We start from the raw sequence: 21,779 nt of genomic DNA, 5'->3' as shown, positions 1-21,779 counted from the left end.
GGTATAAATGCTATTTGTTACGCCTTCTTGACTAGTGGGGTTTTGTGGGTCCAGGTTAGATCAACCATTCTTTTCAGAGCAAGGACCTCTGTGCTGTTCACTCTCTGCTCAGCAGAGCTGTTGTTGTGCAATGGAGAGTAGCCAACCTGCATCTCCTGAAGCCCACAATCACCTCTTGTCTATGTCGATGCTCAATATGTTGTTCTCACACTGTTTGACAAGCCTCTCTACCTCTCTGTATGCATCGTTGTTGTTGAAGAGGCCAATCACTGTAGTATCATCAGTGAACTTGATGATGCGGTTTGAGTTGGATCTAACAGGGTGGTCGTGGTTTACCAGCGTGAACAACAACAAGCTGAGCACCAGTCTTTAGCTTGAGAGGTTGTTGGCATTCTGGACTGGCCAGCGTCTTCCTGTCAAGTGTTCCAAGATGCAGCTGTAGAGAGGGGTACTGAGGTCAATTTACCCACCTGCCCCTTGGGGATGATCGTGTTAAACGCTGAGCTGAAGTCAATGAGCAACCACCTGCTGTATGAGGCAGCTTTTTCTAGGTAGGTTAGGATGGAGTGGAGAGTCAAGGCTAGGGCATCATTAGTCCACCGAGTTGAGTGGTAGGCATACTAGAAAGGGACAATGTAGTTGGAAGACGGGGTTTTATACAATGCATCACCAGCTGTTCCAGGCTCCTCATGATGGCTGAGGTCAGTGCCACTGGCCAGTTTCCACTCTCCTGGGCATCGGATTGATGGTGGCTCCCTTGAAACCTGCAGAGATAGTGAACTGTTGCAAAGAGACATTAAAGATGTCCATTATGACCTTTGTTAACTCTGCTGCACAATCCCTCAGCACTTAAACAGTTATGTTATCCAGCCCTACAACTTTGTGTGGGTTTACCCTGGCTAGGATCTTCCTCACCTCAGATGATAGCAGACAGGGTGCCTGTTCCTCAGGGGAAGATTGAGTGCTCTTTGATGTTGTGGAGGTTGATTGGGGAAAATCAGGTTGGTAATGGATCTCGAGTGAGTTTGTTGAATGCCTACAAGATGGCTTTTTGGAACAGTTTGTTGTTGAGCCTACTAGGGAATCAGCTATACTGCACTGGGTGTTATGTAATGAACCAGAGGCGATTAGGGAGCTTTAGGTAAAAGAACCCTTCAGAGACAATGATCACAATGTGATTGAGTTCAATTTGAAATTTGATAAGGGAAAAAATAAAGTCTGACAAAATTCAGTGGAATAAAGGAAATTACAGTGGTATGAGAGGGGAGTTGGCTGAAGTAAATCGGAAGGAGGTGCTGGTAGGGATGATAGCAGAGCAGCAATGGCTCGGGTTTCTGGCAAAACTAAGACAAGTGAGTGCAGTTACTATTACAAGGGAGAAGGTGTTCAAAAAGCTGAAAGACCTGAAGATACATAAGTCACCCGGCCCAGATGAATAGCACCCTAAAGTTCTGAAAGTCATGGTTAGGGTGGCTGATACTCTGTCAAACAGGTTGCTTGGGTGTTCAGGTGCTGTTGAAGCAGCAGCCATCCCAAGATAATTTGCACTCCTGATGTTTCTAGTAGGTGGCATGTGGTTATCAGATGATGTCACTCACAGAATGCTGACTCTTCTACCTGTGATCTTTGTGGCTGATCCATTCAAATTTCTGGTCAGTGATGTCCTCCAAAGTATTAATGACGTGACTCAGTGATGGTAATGACATTGGGCCAAGGGTAGCTGATTAGATGCTCTTTTGTTTGGGGGAAAAAGTCATTGAGCAATCAACACAGATACATGCCCTTTGGCCCAACGAGTTTATGCCAACATGTATCCACAGAGCCAGTCCCAGTTTGCTACATTTGACCCATATTTCTGAAAGCTCCCCCCACCTCACCTATCCACATACCTATCCAAGTATTTAAGTGATACTACTGTACCTGCCTCAACCATTCCTGCTGGCATCTCATTCAATGTACTCTGCATCTTCTGCATGAAAAAGTTGCCTCTTAGGGCTGTACCTTTAATAATTTCAAACACTTCTATAAGGTCATCCTTCATCTATTTTCTAAGGAATGAAAACTAACCAGTTTAACCTTTCCCTATAATTCAGGCCTTCTAGCCCAAACATCCAAGTAAATCTTTTCTGAACTCTGTGTGGTTTAACTATTTTTCCTCTTAACAGGGTGACCACAACTGCACACACTACTCTTTAAGTGCAGTCTTGTCAGAAAAGCAACATGAAGTCTCAGCTCCAATTATACTCAATGCTGTCATACTATGCTCATACTTTGAATGTTTCTTGTTGTGTAACAGCTACATGATGGACAGTTGGTGTTCAGCTCAATGATATTTAAATGAGCGTCACTGCTTGTTTCACAGGACATACAGATACATGAAGGCTGGTGGCAGAAATTGCCACTGAACTTTTAAGTACCCACAAAAGGTAGGGCTGAGGATTGATTTAGAAGGAATCGATCCGTGACTATTGGAGCGCATAAAGGGTGACCCTGTGGAATCTACCAGTGTGTCTAACCCTTGCCTGGGTTGGTAGATTATCACTTGAAGACGGTTAAGTTGGTCATGTTTGGCTGACTTGGAAGATTTGGAGGACGTCCAGGAGGATCGCCGACACCTGTTTATTCAGATTGCAAGTATCTCTCTCTCACTTCAATCCCGTGCAACTGAACTGAACTTTTCTTAGTTACCATCATAAGACCGTAACTCTTGCCACCTGAGCTTGAATAAGTTTGGGAACTTTATTTACACCTGTATATGCATAACACTGTTAACTCTTGATTTACCTGGTTTAAGTTACTATATGACGTAGTTACTAATAAAATAGTGCTTTGTTAACATCAAAACCAGACTCCAGGTGTGTTTTATTGCTGCTGATACTTTTACAGGGTTAAGTGTATGTAACAGGTCTTGTGAGTGGTTAGTAACTGCATGGTAAACCATGGAAAATGGTTTATTTCAGCTTAAGATTCTGATTTTGTATTTTATGTTTGTCAAAAGTTGAGAATGGATCATTATCTACAATAGAATGCTTGATTTCTACAAATGAGAATGTAGAACATTATAAGTAACTTCATAATTAAGGAAATAGTAATTATAACCATTGCTTTATAATGTAACCAATAATTACTTTTACATCAGAAAGTTTTGTCAGTTGGCCTCAATCTCAATAGCAGTACACAATAACTTTGTTAGTTGTTTGCTGCATTATTTTTTAAAAATGGAATCAATAATACTCCAGTAATCTGCTATCGGAGCATTCAGGAATCCTGTTGACTTAGGATCTAGCTTGACGGGAAACTAAAGAGAAATTAAATTGGAATGCTTTTCAAAAAAAAAGTTCAGTGCCTTGGTTGGGTGAGATGTCAGTAATCAATACAATTTAATAAATGGAAGATTTGGAGTGGAATTGAGGACAAAAGCATCTGATCCTTTGATTCCCAGGTCTTATTATTACTCTTCGCAATTGTCTCTGGCATTAAAGTAACCTTACAATGTCAATGCCTATGTTTTTGAAGAGGGAACCAAGGAAATTGATGAAGGCAGGGCAGTGGATGTTGTCTTTATGGATTATAGCAGGACTTTTCACTGACGTGGATGACAGCAGAGAGGATAGACATGTCCCACAAAGGAACAAGTTCTCTCATGACGGGTAAGCAATCATAGCTGACAAAGGAAGCTAAGGACTGCATAACAGCCAAGGAGAAGGCATACAAAGCAGCAAAAATGAGTGGGAAGTTAGATGATTGAGAAGCATTTAAAATCCAGCAAAAGGTATCTATAAAGGTATAAGAAGGGAAAAAATAAATATGAGGGCAAACTAGCCTATATAAAAGGCAGGATACCAAAGGTTTTGTCAGTTATATAAAGAGTACAAAGGAGATGAGAGCTTATATTCAACCATTGGAAAATGATGTTGGTGCGGTAGTAATGGGGGCAAAGAAATGCCAGATGAACTTGATGGGCATTTTGCATCTTGCTTCACTGTGGAAGACCCTTGCAGTGTGCCAGAGATCCATGAGTGTCAGGGAGCAGGAGTGAGTGCCATTGCTATTACAAAGGAAAAAAGTGCTAGGCAAACTGAAAGGTCTTGAAGTGGATAAGTCATCTGGACCAGATGGACTACATCCCAAAGTCCTGAAAGAAGTATCTGAAGAAATAACGGATGCATTAGTTGTGATCTTTCAAGAATCACTTGATTCTGGCATGGTCCTGGAGGACTGGAAACTTGCAAATGTCACTCCACTCTTTAAGAAGGGAGGAAGACAAAAGAGAGGAAATTATAACCAGTTAGCCTAACCTCAGTGGATGTAAGAATGTTGGAGTCATTTATTAAGGATGAATTTCAGGGTACTTGGAGACCAATGACAAAATAAGTCAAAGTCAGCATGGTTTCTGTAAAGGAAAATCTTGCCTGACAAATCTGTTAGAGTTCTTTGAGGAAGTAACAAGCAGGGTGGATGTCATTAACTTGGATATTCAGAAGGCATTTGATAAGGTGCCAAGCATGAGGCTGCTTAACAAAATAAAATCCTGTGGTGTTACAGGAAAGATACTGACATGGATAGAGGAATGGCTGATAGGCAGGAGGCAGTGAGTGGGAATAAAAGGGCCTTTTCTGGTTGGCTGCCGTTGACGAGTGGTGTTCCTCAGGGGTCGGTATTGAGAGCATTGCTTTTGACATTGTTTGTCATTGATTTAGATAATGGAATTGATGGCTTTGTGGCAAAGTTTGCAGATGATACGAAGATACAGTGGCATGCAGAAGCTTGGGCACCTCTGGTCAAAATTTCTGTTACTGTGAATAGCTAAGTGAGTAAAAGAATACCTGATTTCTAAAAGGCATAAAGTTAAAGATGACACATTTCTTTAATATTTTAAGCAAGATTACTTTTTTAATTTCCATCTTTTACAGTTTCAAAATAACAAAAAAGGAAAATGGCCCAAAGCAAAAGTTTGGGCACCCCGTATGATCAGTACTGTACTTAGTTACACCCCCTTTGGCAAGTATCACAGCTTGTAAATGCTTTCTGTTGCCAGCTAAGAGTCTTTCAATTCTTTTTTGGGGAATTTTCACCCATTCTTCCTTGAAAAAGGCTTCTAGTTAGAAACATAGAAAACCTACAGCACAATACAGTCTCTTCGGCCCACAAAGTTGTGCCGAACATGTCCCTACCTTAGAAATTACTAGGCTTACCCATAGCCCTCTATTTTTCTAAGCTCCATGTACCTATCCAAAAGTCTCTTAAAAGACCCTATCGTACCCACCATAAACACCGTTGCCAGCAGCCCATTCCACGCACTCACCACTCTCTGAGTAAAAACTTACCCCTGACATCTCTTCTGTACCTACTCCCCAGCACCTTAAACCTGTGTCCTCTTGTGGCAACCATTTCTCAATGCCTCTTGCATGTACTGCTCTTTTGAGGTCTATCCACAGATTTTTGACGATGTTTAGGTCGGGGAACTGGCAAAACCATCAGCTTGCGCCTCTTGAGGTAGTCCATTGTGGATTTTGAGGTGTGCTTAGGATCATTATCCTGTTGTAGAAGCCATCCTATTTTCATCTTCAGCTTTTTTTTTTACAGACAGTGTGATGTTTGCTTCCGGAATTTGCTGGTATTTAATTGAACTCATTCTTCCCTCTGCCAGTGAAATGTTCCCCGTGCCACTAGCTGCAACACAAGCACAAAGCATAATCGATCCACCCCCATGCTTAATAGTTGGAGAGGTGTACTTTTCATGAAATTCTGCACCCTTGTATCTCCAAACATACCTTTGCTCATTGCAGCCAAAAAGTTCTATTTTAACTTCTTCAATCTACTGGACTTGTTTCCAAAATGCATCAGCCTCTTTTTAGATGTTCCTTTGCAAACTTCTGATGCTGAATTTTGTGGTGAGGATGCAGGAAAAGTTTTCTTCTGATGACTCTTCCATGAAGGTCATATTTGTGCAGGTGTCGCTGCACAGTAGAACAGTGCACCACCACTCCAGAATCTGCTAAATCTTCCCGAAGATCTTTTGCAGTCAAACAGGTGTTTTGATTTGCCTTTCTAGCAATCCTACGAGTCGTTCTCTTGGAAAGTTTTCTTGGTCTTCCGGACCTCAACTTGACCTCCATTATTCCTGTTAACTGCCATTTCTTGTAATTTATTTTTTATTGAAGTTCATCAAACAAACATTTCGATAAGATGTATTTCAGACATTGTACATATATATCATATAATGATATGTATCACAAAATCTCCACAAAGTATTTATCTGGGGTATACACTTATAGAAAAGAGTGGAAAGAAAAATCAAGCAAAAGGAAAGAACTATGTACAAGTAGGGAGTGATCTTTTTTTTTTACAACAGATTCATTGATTTGTGAGAATAAAATCAGGCCTATGAGGCATTATGTAGTTAAACTATTTTTCCCAGTATGAATCAAATTGTTCTAGCTTATGATTAACAGATGCTGTTATCTTCTCCATTTTGTAAATGTCCATTGTAATTTCCATCCATGTATTTAAAGTTGGGCTCTCCTGTGATAACCATTTCCTAGTAAGAGTCTTTTTACCAGCCACCAACAATATATTCATAAATATTTATCTCTTTTCAACCATTCTTGAGGTATATATCCAAAATATATGGTCTTACTCTCCAAGGGCATTTCACATTTAAAGATGTCTTGTAGGGCATTGTGTATCCCCCTCCAATAGTTTTTGATAACAGGGCAGTCCCAAAAAATATGATAATGATTTGCATTTTGATTTCCACAATTTCTCCAGCAAACAGGGAGGTTACTATCATAATGGGATTTCTGAGAGGGTGTAATAAAATATCTTATCAAGTTTTTCCATCCAAACTCCCTCCATTTCTGTGAACTGGTACACTTCCATTGATATCTCCATATTGTTGTCCATTCTTCCTCAGATATAATTATCCCTCCTTTCTTCTCCCATTTTGTTTTAATGTATGAAGTCGAATGTGTTTTAAGATTTGACAACCCCTTATACATGCTTGAAATGAAGAATTGTTATTCCTTTAGCTGTCTAGTCCTTAAATCTAGCATCCAATTTCTTTGGTGTAAAATCGGAGTCATATGCACACCATTTAAGAATTGCAATATCTCCCTCTAGATTATATTCTTTTATAGTAGTTCTTCATATTTTAAGAGTCGATTTCACCTATGGGTTATCAATAGTATGTATATAACTTTGCAGGTTGTTATCAGCCAAAATTGCTTGTATGGGGATGGGAAGTACCCGCTCCTCAATGTTTTTCCATTGAGCGTCATATGATGGGTTGCACCAACATATCACAGCTCTCAACTGTGCGGCAAAATAATAATCTCTAAGAGAAGGTAAGCCCCATACCCCCTTTTCCTTTGCTAATTGCAAAGTTTCGAGACGAACTCTAGGCCTTTTACCTTGCCAAATATACCTTGATAGCATCTTGTTCCATTCATTGAATTGATTTTGATTAATCTCTATTGGTAGGGTCTGAAAGAGATATAACAGTCTGGGCAGTATATTCATTTTAATAGACTTAATCCTTGAACTGAGACTGAAAAAAGGAATCAGGCTCCATCTTGCCACATCTTCCTTAATTTTTTTTATATAAAGGCTGATAATTACATTCTGATAATTTTGCCAAATCTTTTGGCACAATGATGCCCAAATATTTGAAAGACTGTGTGCCATGCCCAGGGGTATTGACTTTCAATTTTTCTTGGTGGGCAATATGAACCTGTAATATGTGCTGTAATAACCTGTAATAAGTAATATGAAAGTAATTGGGTTTTATCTTTGTTGATCTTGTATCCTGATAATTGACCATATTGTTCAAAGGATTGCATCAATTTAGGTAAAGAGTATGTTAGTTGTCCTAGATAGATCAAAATGTCATCCACATAACAAGCCAATTTATGCTCTGTCCCTTTAATAGTAATTCCCCTGATATCTTCATTTTGTCTGATGTATTGAGCTAATAGTTCCAGATATAATGCTTAGAGTAGTGGTGACCATGCACAACCCTGTCTTGTCCCCCTTTCTAGGGTAAGACTATTTGATAAATATCCATTGATTTTAAACCTAGCAGTAGGATTGTCATACAGTATCTGTATAGTTTTAATAATTGTCTTGGAAACCAAATCTATGTAAAACTCTGTAAAGAAAATTCCAATTAACTGAATCAAATGCTTTTTCAGCTTATCACTATTGCTTCGATTTTATTTTTTTGTATATGATCCATAATGTGAAGTGTCCTTCATATATTGTCTTGAGTCTGGCGTTGTCGTATAAATCCTGTCTGATCGTTACGTATCAGTATGGGTAGAAACTCCTCTAATCGTTTGGCCATGATGGAGGTAAGTAACCTATAATCTACATTAAGAACGGATATTGGTCTAAATGACCCGCATTCCATTTTACCCTTGCCTTCTTTCGGGATAGCTGAGATTATTGCTTTCTTCCAACTGGGTGGCATTCGTGCCTTTTTCAGAGCCTAGTTCAGTGTGGGGAGTAAAACAGGAATTAACTCGTTTTTAAATTCTTTGTACCACTCTGCCATATACCCATCTGATCCTGGTGACTTGCTTAATTTAAGCGTACTAATTGCAACTTTTAATTCAACTTCAGTTATGTCAGCAGTCATCGTTCTATTTTGTTCTTCGCTTAAAGTGGGTAACTCTAGAGAATTCAAGAAAGTGTCAATTTGGGTTATGCTTCCCCCGGAACTTTGGAATATAGCGTTTTGTAAAACACTTCAAAAGCTTCTTAAATTTCGCTTAGCATATTTTTTATCATTTTCGTTCTTGGGTCCCTAATTCTATGAATTGTATTTTCTGCTATCTTTTTTTTCAGTTTCCACGCCAGTATTTTCATAGATTTCGATCCACATTCATAATGTCTCTGTTTCAGAAACATTAAGTTTTTCCTGATTTCTTGCGTAGCCAAATTATTTATTTCATTCCTAATTCTTTTAATTTCCCCTAATGTATCCTGTGCCAAATTCAATTTGTGTTTTTTCTCTAGTTCCTTCAGCCTATTTTGTAATTCCTTTAATGTTTTATTCCTTATTTTTTTCTTTTATGAAGATATCGCTATAATTTTCCCTCTTAAGACCGCCTTCAGAGTATCCCATAAAATGGGAGGTGAAACCTCTCCATTATCATTAAATTCTAAGTAGAGATCAATTTCTTTTTTAATTTGTTCCTTAAAGTACGGATCATTGAGTAGACTTGAATTTAGTTTCCAAATAGTATTCTTTGGTTGTAGGTCAAAATCAACAGATAAACATATAGGTGCATGGTCACTTACATCTATTGTCCCAATTCCACAGGTGTTTATTTTGTCTTTGTCTTTTCCAAATGTTATGAAATAGTCTATTCTTGTATATGCAGAATGTGGAGCAGAATAATGAGTGTAATCCCTTCTGTCAGGGAAAAGGTCCCTCCATATATCAATTAAACCAACATCCTCAAAAAGTGTATTAACTTTCTTATGTAAAGATTTTGTTTCATAGGTTTTTCTATTGGAAGAGTCTAAGTTTGGTTGTAATTGTAAATTTAAGTCTCCCCTGCATATCAGGAGACCTTCTGTTTCCGTTACCATAATATCAGTAATTTTCTGAAAGAAACCAATATCACTTCCCGGGGGTGCGTATATATTCAATAGAGTAACTGAATTGCCTTCTATATTCCCCCTTACCAGAATATATCTGCCTTCTTTATCTCCCATTTCGAATATTTTTTCAAAATTTAGCTTACTTGAGATAAGAATAGCCACTCCTCTCCTATGTCCTGATTTATATGAGGAGAAAAGCAGATTAGTGAAGCCCATTCTCTTTAGTTTTTTATGCTCATTATCACTTAAATGAGTTTCCTGTAAATATACTACATGGGCTTGTTCTTTTTTCATTTTGGATAAAATTCTCTTACGTTTGATTGGATTTAATAGCCTTTTTACATTAAAAGAAATGAATTTTACCTTGTCCTTAGCCATCTGTATTTATCTGTCAATGTATCATTGAAATTAGAATAAAACTTAATCGATCTACTCCCTGAACAAATAAGAACCAAGAAACTCAAATAAGAACAAAAATGGCAACAAACGTGTGTGTATATATATATATATATATACACACACATTACACACACACATATATATATTCTCATTTTGGTGGGGAAAAAGGAGTAAGTAAGCGAATAAAGAATAACAACTAAGTAATTTAAAATCCACATTATACTAAGTATTTCTCGAGATAGGTATATCACCGTGTACTTTTGCTTCTGTTTAGCTTCTCAACATTTTTAAAGTTAGCCAAACCTTATGGCTCTTCTGAAGGGGGTGAGGACTGTCTTTGGGAAACTCCTCGTCTCTTCCTGATATATTTCTCTCGGCCTTCTCCCATCTCCTGCCTTCTCGTTTCTCGCACTATTTCCCAAGCTGAGCGAGACAATTCCTCAGCCAGGCTTTCCTTCATTATGGTCATGCTGACGGACAACCCTCTGGCCTTCATGTCTGTAGTCGCCTCTTCCACTGTCTGGTACAACCACGTCCCGTTGTCATAAAACACTCGAAGTTTCGCAGGGTAAGGAGTTTGAAATCTAATCTTATTTTGCTTTAATACTCACTTTACGTCGGAGTATTCTTTGTGATTCTGGAGGACCACGGGGGATAATCTTGGTCGAAATATATTAATTTATCCTCTAAAAACACTCTCTTCTTACCCCAGGCCCTTCGTAGAATCTCCGCCTTGATGCTGTACCGAAGGAATTTATGTATTATTGAGCGTGGCTTTCTATCCTGGGTAGGTTTTGGGACTAATGTGCGGTGCGTCCTCTCGATTTCCAGCTCCATAGCCGGGGGAAGGTCCAGCGCGTCCCGCAGTAACTTTCCAACAAACTCCGTCATAGATGAGTCCTCCGCTCCTTTGGGAACGTTGTAGATTCTGATATTTTTCCGCCGTGATTTTCCCTCCAGGTCAAGCAGTTTACCTTCTTGGTGATGTAATATTTTTATTGTCTTGCTCAGTATCCGTTCCACGTTTTGAACGCGATCTTCCACCTTCTCAATGCGAGTCTCTGCCACCGCTATTTTTTGATTAACGCTGGCGAGCTCTGCCTTAATATCACGGAGCTGCTGCTTCATATCTTTCTGGACCTCCACTATTTCTTTCAGGATTTTGAAGATATTCTCCGCTTCGACTGAACGAGGCCCAGCAGCCGCCTGGCTAGCACGCGGTCGGGTAGGGGAGCCGCTCGTTGCACTTCTCTTGGACGCAGGCTTCATAGTATTGCTTTCTTATTTCCATTTCTTCTCCCCATTCTTGCTCGTCTTTTCAGTTCAAATATTTTTCGAAAAACATTATATTTGACGAGTTAATGGGGCTTAATACACATTTTTCCGGAGGAGCTAGTGACTTAAGCTGCCATTCTCGACGATGACGTCACTGGAAAAAAACTTAACTGCCATTTCTTAATTACATTATGAACTGAGGAAACAGCTACCTGAAAATGTTTTGCTATCTTCTTATAGCCTTCTCCTGCTTTGTGGGCATCTTTTATTCTAATTTTCAGAGTACTAGGCAGCTGCTTAGAGGAGCCCATGGCTGCTGACTGTTGGGACAAGGTTTGAGGAGTCAGGGTATTTATAAAGCTTTGAAATTTGCATCACCTGTCCTTTCCTAACGATGACTGTGAACAAGCCATAGCCCTAACAAGCTAATTAAGGTCTGAGACCTTGGTAAAAGTTGTCTGAGCTCAAATTGCTTGGGGTGCCCAAACTTTTGCATGGTGCTCCTTTCCTTTTTTTCCACTCTAAAATTGTACAAAACAAGAATAATACACTAATTTTGCTTAAGGTGTTGATAAGAATGTGTCATCTTTAACTTGATGACTTTTGGAGATCAGTTCATCTTCTACTCAACTATTCACAGTAACAGAAATTTTGACCAGGGGTGCCCAAACTTTTGCATGCCACTGTAGGTGGAGGGGTAGGTAGTGCTGAGGAAGCAAAGTGATTGCAGCAGGACTTAGACAAATTGGAAGAATGGGCAAAAAGTGGGCAGATGGAATACAGTGTTGGGAAATGTTCAATAATGTATTTTGGTAAAAGGAACTATCGTGTGGACTGCTATCTAAATGGGATGAAGTTTCAAACGTCAGAGGTGCTGAGGGACTTAGGAGTCCTCGTGCAAGGCTCCTAGAAGGTTAATGTACAGGTTGAGTGTGGTAAAGAAGGCAAATACAATGTTGGCATTTATTTCAAGGGGAATAGAATATTAAAGCAAGGAGATAACACTGAGCCTTTATAAGAAACTAGTCAGGCTGCACTGGAGTACTGTCAGGAGGTTTGGGCCACGTATCTCAGAAAGGATGTGTTGTCATTGGAGAGAGTCCAAAGGAGGTTCAAGAGAATGATCCTGGAAATGAAGGGGTTAACATAGGAGCGTTTGGTTGCTTTGGCCTTGTACTCACTGGAATTTAGAAGAATGCGTGGGGATCTGATTTAAATTTACTAAGTGTTGAAAGGACTAAATGGGGTGGATGTGGAGACGATGTTTCCCATGTTGGGGTATCCAGAACTAGAGGGCACAGCTTCAAAATTGAGGGGCAACCCTTTAGAACAGAGGTAAGGAGGAATTTTTTTTTGACAGAGTAGTGAATCTGTGGAATGCTCTGCCACAGACTGCGGTGGAGGCCAAGTCCAAGGGTATATTCAGCATGGAAGTTGATGGTTTCTTTATTGGTGAGGGCATCAAATGATATGGTGAGAAGGTAGGTGAATGGGGTTGAGTGGGATCCAACATTAGCCACGATGGAATGGCAGAGCAGACACGATGGGTTGAATGGCCTAAATCTGCTTGTATGTCTATGGTCCCTCATGGAAGTCAAGTCATAGCCATAGGCTCCTAAGAATGGATACAGGCCCCTCAGCCTAACCAGTCCATGCCAGCTAAGATTCCAGTTTGAATTGGTTCTGTTTGCCTGCGTTGTCTAAAATGATAGGTGAGCCTGGGAGGACTAGCTAAATGGGTAGAGGATTGGCTTGATGGTTGGAAGCAGAGAATGGTTGTTTCTCAGACTGAAGGACCATTTCTAGTGGTGGGCCACAGGGATTGTTGTTGGCCATTCATATAAACCTTGTCAATGAAGATTACAAGGCATGGTTAGAAAGTTTTCAGATGCCACTAAAATAGGTAGTAGTATTATGGAAAAAATGAAGGTTCAGAATTTACAGAAGAATCTTGACCAGCTAGGTACAGTATATATACTGAAGAATGGCAAATGGTGTTCCATTCTGATAAATGACAGCTGCTGTATTTTGGGAAGTCACACCAGGATATGACTTGTACAGTGCAGGATAGGACCTGGAGAGTGCTGGAAGCAGATAACTTTAGAGTATAATAGATAGTTCCTTAAAGTAGTGTCACAATTCGTCAGGGTGAAGAAGAGCTATTTTAGCATGTGGCCTTCAGTTAAGGCTTTGAGGATAGGAATTGGGATGTTGTGTTCCAGTTGTATAAGACATTAGTAAGACCTCAGAATTGCACAACATGTTAAAGGAAAGACATTATTAAACAATAACAAGTGTAACTACTGAGCTAATCATACAGGCCGGTTCTGGAACCATAGAACCGTACAATACTATAGCACAGAAAACAGGCCATTCGGCCTTTGTAGTCTGTGCTGAAACTTTATTCTGCTAGTCCCATTGACCTGCACCCAGTCCATAACCCTCCAGACCTCTCCCATCAAAGTATCTATCTAATTTATTCTTAAAACTTAAGAGTGAGCTCGCATTTATCACGTCAGATGGCAACTCCCACCACTCTGAATGAAGAAGTTTCCCCTAATATTCCCCCAAGCCTTTCCCCTTTCACCCTAAAGCCATGTCCTCTCGTGTTTATCTCTCCTAGTCTAAATGGAAAGAGCCTACTCACATTTACTCTGTCTGTACCCCTCAATTTTGTAAACCTCTTATCAAATTCCCCTCATTCTTCTACGCTCCAAGGAATAAAGTCCTAACCTGTTCAATCTTTCCCTGTAACTCAACTCCTGAAGACCCGGCTACATCCTAATAAATCTTCTTTGCTGTCTTTCAATCTTACTGATACCCTTCCTATAGTTAGGTGACCAGAACTGTACACAATATTCCAAACTTGGCCTCACCAATGTCTTATACAACCTCACCATAACATCCCAACTCCTCTGAGGCAGATGTTATTACATTTTATTAACAAACAGAAGTTTTGTTAAAAATGTTGTATATAGAAAGAATAGAAATTTCAAACAAAATCCTGTTCCCAAGTTACCGCTGGATCAAATGGAATCCCGTTCCCAAGTTATCCATGGAATCGAATGGAATCCCATTCCCGAGTTACCTACTGGATCAAATGGAATCCTGTTCCGGAGTTACCCACCGGATGGGATAAAATCCCGTTCCTGAGATACCACCGGATCAAATAAATCCCGTTCCCGAGTTACCACTGGACTGAATGGAATCCCGTTCCTGAGTTACCCACCAGATTGGATAAAATCCTGTTCCCAAGTTGCCACCGGATCGGATAAAATCCCATTCCCGAGTTACTGCTGGATCAAATCCAGTTCCCAAATTACCCATTGAATTGAATGGAATCCTGTTCCTGAGTTACCGCCGGATTGAATGGAATCCTGTTCCTGAGTTACCACCGGATCGATTGGAATCCCGTTCCTGAGTTATTACCGGATCAAATGGAATCCCTTTTCCGAGTTAATGCCGGATCAAATAAAATGCAGCAGTACTGTCTTTAGCTTATGGCTCACACAAAGCTAAAGTCACAGTGCAAAATAAAATGCACCAGTGCAGTAAAGTGTTAGGAGAAAGTTGCTACACCAGTATAACAAAGCACATGGAGATTTCGGACTAGCCATACAGGTTCAAGTGAAGCAAAATGAGTTGACTGAAAGGCTAAAGCAGTGACTCTCACAAAGACCTCCTGCATCCTGGTACGTACAAAGGAGCTGCTTAATTCCTTTTCACGGTTTTTTATCTATTTTTCTTTTTTGTCACGTTGTTATCCCAGTTAGCAGTCATTCTAAATCAATTCAGCTCAACATGATTGAAATTATAACTAATAGTCTATGTCCTGTGGACTTCAGTTTACCTCTTGGAATGTACGAGGGTTAAAAAAACTTGTCAAGTTAAAGCAAGTAAAGACAGTTAAAAGCCAAAATAGTTTTTCTGCAGGAGACCCATTTAACCCCTGAAGATATAGTTAGAGTAAGGAAGAGATGCTGGGACAGGTTTTTTCAGCATCTTTTAACTCACACTCAAGGGGGGGTAATTACCCTTATACATAAGTTGGTGCCTTTTCACCTTGTTAATGTTACTGAAGATCAATCTGGCAGATACCTTATTATTCAATGGGAAGTTTTCACAACCAGGTTCAATTTGGTCAATGTGTATGGGACAAATGATGACAATCCAGCTTTTTTCAGACATCTGTTTTTATCATTAGCTGCTCTGCCGGGCTACCTTATTATAGGTGGTGATTTTAATTGTGCACTTCAACCTGAACTAGACAGATATAAGGGGAAAGATACCTCTCACAATCAAACAAGAAAAGAGTTATTGCAACGTGTTAAAGACTTTAGTTGATGTGTGGAGAAGGAAGTACCCAGATAAATTAGCTTTTTCTTGCTATTCTAGCACTTGCCAGACCTTTTCCAGAATTGATTATTACTTAGTTTCAGCTACCTTAATATCTACAATTTCAAGCTGCTGGTATGACAGCATATTAATTTCAGATCATGCTCCAGTTTCATTTACTTGGAACCAGCCTAATGCTTTACATTACTCCCCTAGGTGGCGGCTTCAAAATATCTGGCTTAGGGATCCAGAATTTATAGAGTTTATTGGAGAACAGATAGACTACTATTTTGGAATTAATACGGACCAGACATCTGTGGCTATATGATGGGAAGCCTTCAAAGCTTTTCTAAGAGGTCAGATGATTAGCTTCACCAGCTTTAAGCAGAAATCTTTTAGATTTGAAATAGAACAGCTCGAGAAAAGAATAAAAGACTGAATCTAAAATTTTTCAAAATCCCTTTCTGCGGCTATTTGCAGAACTTAACAAACTGAGAGCTAGATATAATGTATTAAGCGATCCTATTATGAGCAGGTTGAAAAGGCTAGTAAACTCTTGGCCTGGCGTATCAAACAGATACAAACAGAAAGAACAATAAACTCCCTACAATCAGATGAGGGGGTGACAACTGCTGACCCAAAAGAAATAAATAATATCTTTTTGAGATTTTACCAAAATTTGTATACATCAGAATATTCAGATTCTACTCCACATATACAAAAGGAATTTCTGGATTTGCTAGAATTTACACCCCTGGATGAAACGTCCTTGACTTTGCTGGAGTATAACTGAGAGGATAAAGAATTGTCTGAAGCCATAACTAATATGAAGGCAGGGAAAAGTCCTGGGCCTGATGGCATTCTGATTGAAATATATAAAATCTTTAAAACTAAATTAATAACACCTCTTAATATGGCAGTAATTACACTACTACTAAAACCTGGAAAATCACTGTCCCTATGTGGATCTTATAGACCAATTTCACTTCTTTGATCTCAAAATGATCTCAAAATTCTTTGTAAGGTATTAGCTAGGAGGCTGGTGCCACTCTTGCCAAAGATGGTCCACCCTGACCAAAATGGTTTTGTTAAGGGAAGACAGCACAACATCCGAAGAGTGCTTAATATACTCTACGAAAAGTCTGGAAGCTCTGATAGTGCTATTCTGTCACTGGATGCCGAGAAAGTCTTTGACAGAGTGGAATGGCAACATTTGTTTAAAGTTTTAGAAAGATTCGGTATAGGGGGGAATTTTTTACGATGGATACAGCTTCTTTATTCTAACCCACAGGCTGAAATTTTAACTAATGGGCTTTTTTCGGCACCTTTCAAACTCCAAAGGGGAACAAGACAGGGCTGTCCCCATCTCCCCTCCTGTTTATCCTGGCTATTGAGCCACTTGCTATGGCAATTCGAAAAGAGGCTACCATAGCAGGAATAACTATAGGAGATATAGAACATCACACAGCCCTGTACGCGGATGACGTAATCTTGTTTTGTTCTAACTTGAAACAAACATTACCTGCCTTAACTGACCTGATAAGTACTTTTGGTACTTTTGCAGGCTATAAAATAAACAACAATAAATCTGTAATATTATTCATGGATAAAGATGAGAGACTCAATCCCTCATTTCAAACTCCATTCATGGTGTCAGTACAGGGTTTTACTTACTTGGGTATTTAAAATCACTCCTACTATTGATGAAATTATCCCAACTAGTTATAATCCTCTCACAGACTCAGTTATTCAACTTATAAACAGATGGTCGAAATTGCCTACATCTCTGATTGGACGCATAAACATTCTAAAAATGTCAATTTTACCGAAGTTCCTGTACCTTTTTCAATCTATCCCACTTTCTCCTCCATCATCTTTCTTTCATTTATTAAAGAAAGTTTTTTCTAACTTTATCTGGAATAATAGACGTCCAAGACTCAGGCTTTCCCTATTACATTTGCCGTATGATAGAGGCGGTCTACAGCTACCAAATCTTATATGTTATTTTTGGGCGGCCCAAATTAGAGCAGAAATGTTCTACTTTGTTAAGGATCACTCCCCTACTTGGGTCTCAATGGAATCCCAGTCGATCAATATCCCTCTAGATCTTTATTTGTATTCAGCAGATAAGAAAAAACGGATTAAACAAACTAAAAATCCTTTAAAAAAAAAAATACAATGATGATTTGGCATGATGCTGTTGCATATTTAGGAGAGACATCACAGTTATCCCATTTTATCCCCATCTCTGGTAATGATGGCTTTAGGCCTGGCAGAGCAGACCCTGGTTTTAAAACTTAAGCGACCCGAGGCATAGTAAAGGTGTCTGATCTTTATAAGGGCGATACATTTATGTCACTTGAAGAACTCAAGGCCACATATGGAATTCCAACAAAACACTTTTTTAAATACCTTCAGGTGCAAAGTTTTATTATGTCCAGGCAAGGCAACAGTTTGAAACTTCCTCCTTTATCTACCCTAGAAGACATCACTCTGATCTTATCTGAAGCCAGGGGACATGTTTCTGGACTATACAAATTATTTGCAAGCAAATGCAAATAGTCATCAAACAACATACTTCAAGCATGGAGAATTGATTTGAATGAGAATCTATCTCAAAAAGAATGGTCAGAAGCTTGTTCCTTAGCTCAAACCCAATCAGTGAACACTCACTCTAAATTATTACAATATAAATGGATAACCAGACAGTACATTACTCCAGTCAGATTGCATCATTTTAACCCCAACATTCCAGACACTTGCATTAAATGTAACCATCAAAAAGGATCTCTGTTTCATTGTATGTGGGAGTGCCCCCGGATAATTTGTTTCTGAAAGAAGGTGCTGGATTTGATTAGTCAGATTATTGGGAAAAAGGTGCCCCTCAATCCTAAATTATGTATTCTGAATATTTATCCAAATGACTTTGTAACCTCCAAAAATGTAAGGTCTCTGCTTAACATTTGTGTTTTGGAAGCTAAATGCTGCATAGCCTATTCATGGAAGAAACCATCAACCAGTGGACTCTCACAATGGTTGAAAGGAATGACTTCTTATCTTGCTCCGGAAAAGATAAGCTACATTACAAAAAACAAATTTGACAAATTTCGAGAAATATGGAACATTTTTTACAAGTTCCTGGAGAATAATGTTCAAGATGTTGAAAGTAATGAACCGAATTGACTGCTTTTTTTTCACAGTGGGATGGTTGTATCTTTTTTTTGATATGTTTTTTTTCTTTTGTTTTCCAATTTTTTTTCTTCAACTTTGTTATATTTTCAACTTATGAGTGATATATATTATTTTTTCTCTTTTTATTCTGTAAAAACAATAAAGAGATGTTTTTAAAAAAAGGAGCTGCTTAAGTAATACTCACAAGCATACTAAACAAGGTCATACTAAACAATACTATACAAGGTCACTAAACTAAACCAACCAAGAGGACCAGCAACACTGATACTATGGACCAGACATCAGCCCAAGCACACGTGAACAGCAAGCTTTTAAGGCAACCTGTGGTGGAAGGTCCCACACCTTCTTCCAGCTGGAAACAACAGACACAATTCTCAATTCCACCTGGTTACAGTAGATTGGGAAAACAATTTGGCAGGACCTGAGAGACTGAGATATAGGTAGAGGTTGAGGCAGGCTAGGACATTAATTTTTAAAGCGTAGGATATCTTATAGAGGCATGTAGAACCACGACAGGCAATCAACTGGTGAATGCACACAGAATTGGTTGCCAGGGAAAAGGAATTAAGAACACTGGGCTTAGGTTTAAAGTGGGAGGGGCAAAGATTTAAAAGGGACCTGAGAGGTTCTTCAAAAGGCATGTGAAAGAAACTGCTGGAGAATGTGGTTGAGGCAGGTATGATGAAGAACATTTAACAAAAGGTATGTGAAAGAAGTTGCTAGAGGATGTGGTTGAGGTATGATGAAGAACATTTAAATGACATTGGGACAGGTGGATGAATAAGAAAGTAAGAGATGGATTTTGGCCAATCAGATATATGAGACTAACCTAATTCAGCATGGATGAGTTAGGCAAAGGGCCTGTGTAACCCTCACTCTAGTGAAATTGGCTGATGAGCAAGGCATTCAATTATAAGATTCATAGAATGGTGTTGTCCTTGCCTAAAATGACTCTGAAACTGGTGTATTTCGTTTTCTGATGGTGGTTGTCATTTAGGTCAGTGGGTTTTCTGTAGATTGCAATGGGGTTGGAACGACATTTCCAGATCAAACAAAACTGGCTAAAAACAGCATTTTCTTATGGGTGCCATGACACCAGGAACGGGTAATATGTTTCTATGTTGTCTAAGCCAATTTATTGCTCTGTTTCCAGCTGTGTAGCACCAATTTGAGAATGAATTCCTCAGCCAGTATATTTGAAAAGAGAAATAGGACGAGTAAACTATAAATCAAAGAACCTACCTCAAAAAATACATTTTTATTCCCTCCTGCTTTTTGCAAAGCTGCTCAAAACCTTAGATGCTTAAATAAATTCGATTGTATTTGTAGATCATAGAAACATAGAAAACCTACAGCACAATACAGGGCCTTCGGCCTACAAATCTGCTGAACATGGCCTTACCTTGGGAATTACCTAGGGTTACCCATAGCCCTCTATTTTTCTGAGCTGCATGTACCTATGTACATGATCTGATGTGTTTTGACTGGAAAATTAGAATATTTTGCTTTTTATAAGACAGGTTTGGCATTTCCAGTGTTTTGTGATAACAAAAGCAGATTAAAATTCAAAATAGATCATAAAATAGACTGTGAATTAACCTTTTAGAGTCCCTGAGAATTTTATGCATCTGTGTAAGAAGGCATTAAAAATAGTATCCTATTGTTCTCATGTGAATTCTGTATGTATGTAGATGTTCATTAAAAGCTACATCTGATGGGCTTTGGCCAAAGGAACTTCACTCGTTTAATCTGATCAAATTCAATTATTTGGTGGGCATTTATTATCTGAATATTTGAGCATTGATTGACAGCAGAACAGCAAATCTCTTTTCAGCTGACTGCTGCAGCCCTATCCCAGCATCCTTTGCATGATTTGCTGCAGTCTGTTAGCACAGCAAGAAAGATACATCAAGTAAAAAATCTTGTTTTAGGACTTTTGGGTCTTAACACGGCTTTAGAAAAGTGGTTACTGTAACAGATAAAAGTAGCCACGTTTCTGTTATCATTGTTTTTCTTTGTCCTCTTAATATGTATATGAAGCATCACTGCGTGAAGAAAGATATGCCTTTGCTCTAAGAATGGCTGTGTTATGGTAGGAATTGCATGTTATTGAAACGAAATTCAACACAATAGGTGGAAACAAGATCTGATTAGCTCATGGCTATTTAAAAGGGTATATCTGTAAATATTACTGGATTATTTAATTGATGTAGTGCATTGGACTCTTCTGTGGATATACATTTCTGTAAGAGTATGGGTAGGATTTATTGGTGAATAATACATTATTGCTGGCTTCTGAATTTTACAAGGAGATGACTTTGATGTATTGGTATATTTCCATCGTCTGGATTTTAAAAAAATTGTAATTTGTCTATGCAAAATTTATTTTGCAATTGTCATCATTTATTCTGTCAGCATATATCAGAGTAGTGATGTCAGTTCCTCTGCATAACCTCAGTAATAATTTCTGCTAAGTAAGTTTCATCAGCAAGTTTCATTTGGCATACTTAGGTTAAATCAAGACGAGCATGAAGCGTGAAGTGTTGCTTAATCCCTTATTGCTTCCAGCTATTTGTCATTTTACAGATATTCAAAGTAAAGAACGGTCATAAAAATGTTCTATAAGTATAGATACAGATATACGTATTTTTAACTCTCCCATAATCCAACATGTTTGGGACTTTGGAGGTGCTGGATGATCAGATATTGCAGGTTTGAAGTGTTATTACAGTTAATACTCCATAACAGTTTAATGTTTTTAGTTTGTATGTAACACAACTGAATTATAATTTATGCAGGATTTTGGTGCATTTTAATTTGGTGTGATAAGCAGATCCCTGGCACATCAAATGCTGAACACTTTGGTTTCTACAAATCATCAGGTAGCAGATACAGTTTGTCCCCGAGTTACGAACGTCTGACTTACGAACAACTCATACTTACAAACCGAGGAAGGAGAACACTGTCCG

General features: G+C 38.9%; 1 protein-coding gene across 3 annotated transcripts in view; it reads left to right on the top strand.

The window, feature by feature from the left end:
• Window positions 1-21,779, top strand: part of trim2a (tripartite motif containing 2a) — a 386,751-nt gene that overhangs the window by 20,275 nt on the left and 344,697 nt on the right. Inside the window, exon 1 of one of the 3 annotated variants that reach the window (XM_073043158.1) lies at window positions 20,678-20,902. The exons of the other annotated variants lie outside the window; for them this stretch is intronic. The gene's annotated coding sequence lies outside the window, so the exon portion shown is untranslated. Of the gene's footprint in view, window positions 1-20,677; window positions 20,903-21,779 lie in introns of those variants that run through there. 3 annotated transcript variants of the gene reach the window in all.

This window comes from Hemitrygon akajei, chromosome 4 (genome assembly GCF_048418815.1).
Source record: "Hemitrygon akajei chromosome 4, sHemAka1.3, whole genome shotgun sequence".
Taxonomy (NCBI): domain Eukaryota; kingdom Metazoa; phylum Chordata; class Chondrichthyes; order Myliobatiformes; family Dasyatidae; genus Hemitrygon; species Hemitrygon akajei.
The sequence above is the reverse complement of the archived record's forward strand: the minus strand, read 5'-3'. Positions and strand labels throughout refer to the sequence as shown.